Below are 7041 nucleotides of genomic sequence, written 5' to 3' on the forward strand. Positions count from 1 at the left end.
TTGTGGGGGCTGGTGCTTCCCAGGCAGGTAGGAGCTGCTGACCTGTTGAGTATTTCACAGTGGCATCAGGAGGAAAAGCACCTGGTGGCACACTTTGGAGGACAATTAAATGCTGCTCCTGCACAGCCAACCTGGCAGCCACGCAGGCACCTACAAACTGAGCACAAGATGGACGCATCTGCACTCACATCCCATTAGCTTGTTTGGTTGCTTGGTTTGTTTTTCCAGATTTAGCCTCCTATTGCATCTGGTCAGGCCCTGTATTCAATCTGTCCCATGGATGTAAGGAGAGAACAAGAATCTTCAGAGAAGGTCTATGGAGGCCCACTACTTCCTTCTCAATAGAGGTTTTGCTGTTTGGATGCCTGGCTTCAAACAAGGCAGGAATTCAGGGCCAAATCCTGGTTTCAGTTTAGCTTAAGCTAGTTCTGCACAGCTCAGCGTTGTACCTGCCACTGAGGGATGTCCTGAGGGTTTATGCAGCGTAGTTTCCTGGTTTGCCTATCTTGCCTGCTTCTGATCCCTTCCCCATTGCCCCAGGCCAACACAAAGGAAGGATGGAGTCCCCAGCTGGACAGTGAGGAGGGTGTGAGATGGGGAGCCCAGGGGCAGCTGGACTTTCCATGTGGAGGTAGGAAACAGCAACGCATGATGTGTCACTGTGGTGCACCTGTATCCTCACAACAGCCCCACTGAGAGCACAGGGAGGAGCTGCGAGGTTGGGACCAGTGCAGTCCTGTTTGTATTCAACCAGCTATTGATAAACGCAGATGAGCCAAACGAGACCTGAGACAGGATCATCCACACAGCCTCCTGCTGCACTTTGCTTGCTGCATCTCACAGTGAAACCAGCGCTTCGTCCCCTCATGGGTCCCTGGCACGCACCCGACCTCAAGTGCAGCAGCAGCAGGGCCTGGCCAGAGGGTCCTGCTCCTGCACTGGAGCCATGCACTGGTGGCTACACATCTCCAGGGACACAAACAAGGACAGCAGGATACTTACAGCAAAAGCCATGGCTGCTGCTTTGTGCCCTGAGGCTTAAGGTCTTTTTTTCCAGGACAAGAAAGAGAGACTTGTGCTAAATATCTCAGTTTGTTTAACCCACCATACAACCAAAATCCTGAGAGGTTCAATGCTCCAGTGTTTACTCTATCAGGCTTATTTCTAGGCTAAATAAACCATAAAAATTAAGTCCATAAAAATTAAGTCTCCCTCTGAAAACCAAAAATATTCTAGTTGAAGCTGATGAGTAGTTAGCATTTGGCAAAGACAAAGCATGAATCTGTAATTATTGTAAGATGAGTCACCTGGAGAAACCAGAGCAGTAGCCAACAAAAACCCCCTTTGAATAACTCAGTGAGAACAAGATGCCTAGAAACGCGCACATCAGTGAGAAGACAATATCAGCCCTGGCAAAAGCAGGAGAGGGTACAGGCAGCATTACCTCAGCTATATGGAGGATGTCTCAGACTCCCATGGTCACCTCTGACCGAGGGCCCCATGCCCATCTCACCAGAAGCCCATCCCTGGATACCAGGGCGGTCTGACATCCATATTCCCTCCATGACTCATAGGATTGGAACAAGCCAGACTTTTGCAGACAACAAAAAAGATAAAAATCATATTGCTTGGGGGAGTGCCAAGCTATTATTTCACCCAATTAGAGTCTTGAACTGCTGAAAATGAAAAGGATTTCCTCTGGAAAGAGAACATTCCCCAGCCAGAAAGTCTCCAGAAAGGTACAGGAGCAATAATTCCTGGCGTTCAACATTAGGAAACAAGTGTCTAGACAACGGCTTCTTTTTTTGGTTGGTTGTTGATGACATTTTTAAAAGATGCTACAGTACAGATCCTGGAACATGGATTTCCATTTTTACACTCCTACCTGTGACAGATTCACACGTCTAGGACATGGTGGGGATGGTTTATGCATCTTTGGTTATTTCATTTAACTACCACAGCCTAAAGGTTATACACGTCCTGGGGTTAAAATGGGTGGATATCACTATATTTGCATGGATGTGCTGTCCTGCAACAAGAGGAAACAAGCTGGCTGCACCGATTACTGCAGCTGAAGCTGCCTCCTGGGGAGGCCACATGTAGTTTAGGCCTCAAGTCAGTCCTGCTTCAGCTGGATTTGAGGAGTGTAAGGGGCTCCTGCACAGAGGTCTCACCAGACATCCTGGTCCAAAGCTTCAAAACAGCCCCCTCGTGCTGCACAGCTGGGTCCAGGCCCTGTTGTTGTTCCTCACCCTGCCTGGCACCTCCTTTCCCATGCTGCCTGCTGTCAAGTACCTGTGGAGAACAGTTACTAAAGGGCAAATATGGTTTTCATCTTGTCCTCCTGTTCCCAGGCGGGTGCAGACGGGTTGGCCGTGGGGAGGAAGCATGCTCCCTTGCCACACCGCTGCCAATTATTGCTTCAGCATGTCTCAATACACTGATTGAGTAATTGGCAATTATACTGCATTTATGTTCATCTCCAATGTTATGGTGTTATGTTCACACTGTATACATAACAGCCCGTCTCCCATCCATGGTATCTTCCATTTTGCATGGCCTGTTGATCCTGCATCAGAGAGCAGCAGTAAAGCTTGAGCTCAGGCTTCAGTGCTGCCCCCTCCACCTGCCCGGTGCCATACCAGTTTTAAAAAGATCATTTTCAAATGTGCTTCTACACTGCTACAAAAGAAGACCTCTTTTTTGCCATCATGCAAAAGGAAGTGTTTTTAATTCCTTCTTCAAGAAGAAGGAATTTAACGTGGCTGCCCTGAGACTGGCTGCAGCTTTATCAAGCTAATTCACTGTGGACTTAGACAACCTCGTTTGCAGCCATTGTACTGTCAAACAGGTTTCCTTCCTCTTCTTCTCAACACTTCTACATCACATCCTATTTAAAGCTCTTACAGTACTTCATAAATAATGCAATAGTGAAAGCCCTGTACATTTATGGGACTTGGGAGGCATTATCTCAGTTTTTAAGAGGTAGAATGTGAAGGACAGAGATTAAAAGTGGCAAACCCAACAGGCTGTGATCCAAACAACAGCAGCTTTTCTACCTCATTTCCCTTGGATCTGGAGCCCTTCTTGGCTTCCCTGCTGTTGGTCCAGCTCTCCCACTTCTGCTTCTCAGCACTTCAGTCCTACCCTGTCCTTTCTCTCCAGAGTAGCTAACAAATTTCACACCAGCGCATCACCATCAGTCCCTCATTGTATTTTACTTGAGGTCTGTAGAGACAAAAATTGCTGTTTCCGTTAGCCAGTAACTGGGATGAGAAATTGAACATCAGAAAATCTTTCTATTGTAGATTAATATTCATGAAAACACACAGTCATTGAACATAGAGAGGCTCACTGCTATAAGAGGAATATCTTTTTGCTTAAGAAATAAGGCAGAGTGTAAAGGATGTGAAAAGAAAATGAAAGCTCGGAGCTAGGGCTCACCCATGGATGGGCACTCGCTGCAGAAGCTCCTGGATTTCTAACGGGCTAATTAAGCATAAGGAAGCATAAGTGTGGATGGAGTGCTTGGCAGCACTCTGTGCTAGCCCAGAGAGGTAGCCTCCAGCTCAGGGCATCACCAGCTCCACAGGGGCAAGGCTGACTGATGCTGAGAGCTGCACATTACACCCGGCAGCTGGAGAGGCACAGGGTCTGAGCCTGGCAATTAAAATTTCTATTCAAAATTTTAAGCTGCTCCAAAAGACATGCTGCTGTGCTTCTCCCTGGGCAAGACAGGAAACTACTACTGAGCTGTCTATCATTTATAATAAAATTATTTTTTCCAGAGAAAGTGAAGCCTCGCTGCTGGGGCACACAGGCACCAGGATGCAGCACAGACAGCAGGAAGCAGACTCGTGGGATTTTCCATGTGCAGAAAAAAGCTTTAGAGGGATGGGTGACCTGGAGATTTTACCTGAAAACCAGCAGCAGTTCTGTCCCTTTCCAGTAGGCAGGCTTCCTAACCCCAAGCAGTTACCTCCCATGTCTCCACCTCAGTCTCAGCAGGCAGCTCTCACTGCAGGGGCACACAAAATCCTGGTATGGCTCTGAAGAGCTCCTTGTCTCCAGAGCAGAAGGGCCAGTGCCCAGAGCAGTGCAAGGTGCCTGCCCATCCCATTCGCTGGCATGGCGAAAAACAGGGTCCTTCCACATGGCTTCTGATGCCCAACAAGAGCTGTTGCATGTAGGCACAGACACAGTGAAGATGTGCACAGAGTGTGTGTCTGTGGGTGGGAAGAACCATGTGTGGATGGCTGGATTAAGCAGGATGCCTGTGGACAGCGCAAGACACCTGGAAGGAAGCGCACGTCCATGGCCAATAGGCACTGGGGTGGGGGACCACTGCGAGTCAGGGCTGTGGCCATGTCCCTGCAATGGTCCCATGCAAACAAATCCTCATGCACAGGGAACACTACCAGGCAAATTCTTCAGTAGCAAAGGAAAAAAAAACCCAAACATCTGTTTTCCAAAAGACTACAGTATTTGTCAGGAAAATAAGTGTTTTCTTCGGGCTGCAACTTTCAGAGCGTAAAGCAGCTATTAAAAAAGCCAGATGATGTCTCTAGTGAGAAGGTGCACCAGCAGGAGTGGACAGCAAGCAGCTCCTCCACTTGCTCTGACAGCCTCGCTGCAGAGCAGGGAAGGGGGCACTGTCCACAGCTCCCCAGTTCCAAAGAGGAAAAAAAAAATTAGCAGAAAACTCCACTCAAAAAAGCCCTCTGAAAACCACCTCCAAAAAAACCCTGCCCAAAACAAACAAAAAACCCCAAACCCCACCAAACCACTTTAACCTTGCCAGGCACTCTGCCACTCGGATTCTGTAGCTGGAAGCTCAAAGCCAGCGCAGCTTTCCTTGGGGTCAGTGTGAACAACAGAGAAGCAGTAAGGAGACCCCCTGTACCTCAGCCCAGAAGCTAGTCAGGCCCATGTACTTCACAAAACTGGGAATACAAAACTGAGGGAATATACAGGGTTGTCACCAGCCCACACAGAAGAGCCACAGTCACTAGATGAGCACAGGACAGCTCCCAGAATGCTGGGCTGGTGGTTGTGTCCCCTGCAGTGCGCAGGCTGTGTGTAACCCCATCGCTGGGAGGGATGGCCTTTGGCTGGTAGGGTCTGTAACCACACAGTCAAGGGGACTGTTGGCTTGGGCTGTGAAGAAAGGCTCCAGCTCTCAATCAACAGGAGAACAGATTTTCAAAAGCAGTGAGAGCACAGCCCACGTTATATCCCAGGATGACAGGACCTGGGGAAAGAGGGTTTAAGCACCCAAGAAACCTGTGCAAGATGCTTTCAAACTGTCAACCATCCCTTTGACACACCTTCATTCTCCCTGTTCTAGGCTTAGCCCTAGCTCATCAGCCATTTTCCACTATTAGCTTTGTTTAAGAGTAACCCCTACTGATAAAATGCTCCAAGAACCATATTAAAACATTTTAGATTCTTCCACAGATCTCACTGTTTTGCTTGAAGTGCCACTGTCAGTCTGGCTATCTGTTCTTCCTGCACTCAAGCAACTCAAAGCATCTATCCTTAATCTAACATTATTAGTCTGGGGGTTCTGTTTGTTTGGTTTTTGCTTTATCAACAGACAAAAGATCCAGTTTTGGATGGATCACCTCCCTCACAAGGATCAGTGACCAATAGTACAGGCTCTACATAAATGCCCTGTTGCACAACTATTTCTTACAACAGAGGTTGTACAAGCCTCAGGATTTAAACTTCTACTGTAGAAAGATCAAAAGGTTCGAGCCCCAGTTAAAGGCCTGTCCTACTTCTTGGTTAAGAAGAAATACCATTCTGTGCAAAGAGGTTATAGTATTTCCCAACTATACCTGTTAAGTTTTATTATTTTAATGTGCAAGATTGTACACAAACGCCCAGACCTTTGTTTGTGGAAAACCATGAGTGAGAAAACCCATTTTATCTGCTTGAACTGATAAGCAACTTGAAATGCAGTGACTCTGGCTGACAATCACTGCAGTCTATCAATCACCACTGTTTATTTTCACTGATCATATTTAGCACTTCAGTTGAATACACTTATCAATGTTTCAGCAGCAGCTCTTTGAGATATGCAGCTTATTGTTTTAAAGATGAGGAGTTTAACAGTTCAAACCAAAACCCAGAGTACTTATTTCCTTACCTGCTTAAAAGACGTGGTAGCAGATGAGCACATGGTCTGTCCAGCAAGCATAAAACTTTCTTCCTTTTCTCCACCCAGTATTTCTGGGTCACACACATTGAGCTTTCAGTGCTTTTTAACTTCAAAGGAGTTTAATTCAGCAAAAACAAAAACCCTACAGCATTTCAGAAATTTATAAAGAGAATAAAGCAGTTCTAGTTAATTTGATACTGAAATCAACACACCCAACACTGGAGCAAGAGAGGCAAAGACATGCTGCTTCAAGACTAAGCTCCAACAGGCTGTCTTGTGAGATGGAAGCTGGCTTGCACTGGACATTAGCTTAAAACCATAAACCACTAAAATGTGCTATATAAGAAAAGAGGTGAACCTAATTCCCCTGTTATCAAAGGAATAAGCAAAAGGGAGGAAAAAGTGGCTGTACAAAAATAACTTCTCTCCATTTCAATCCCACTGATTAGACTTGCTAAGCAATTGATGTTCATACAAATTTTCAGATTAGGGTAAATTATAAAGGACAGTTTTTGAGCAGCACATACATAATTTATCTGGTACTTTTGAGGAAGCAACTACATTAATAGTTCAGAAGAAGCTGAACTCTCATGTCTGGAAGATTTCTGTTTGAAAATGCATTTAAAATAAAAATCTAAAGGCACTAATAGCCAAGTCTTCCATCTCATTATGAATAATTTTTAATAACTTTGCTGTCCGCTCAACATTTCAGCTGAAATTCATCTTACTTGTCTAGCAAAAAGCAGATGAACTGGAAAGCTCTCAGTATTCTCAGACAATCCAGAGCTCTGCATAGTAAAACACCACTGACTGCAGACAGTGCAACAGAAGGATCCATACATGACATCTAGGACAAGAGATGGTTGCAATACGGTAAC

Source organism: Antrostomus carolinensis, unplaced genomic scaffold (assembly GCF_000700745.2).
Source record: "Antrostomus carolinensis isolate BGI_N321 unplaced genomic scaffold, ASM70074v2 scaffold17342, whole genome shotgun sequence".
In the NCBI taxonomy this organism is placed as follows: Eukaryota; Metazoa; Chordata; class Aves; order Caprimulgiformes; family Caprimulgidae; genus Antrostomus; species Antrostomus carolinensis.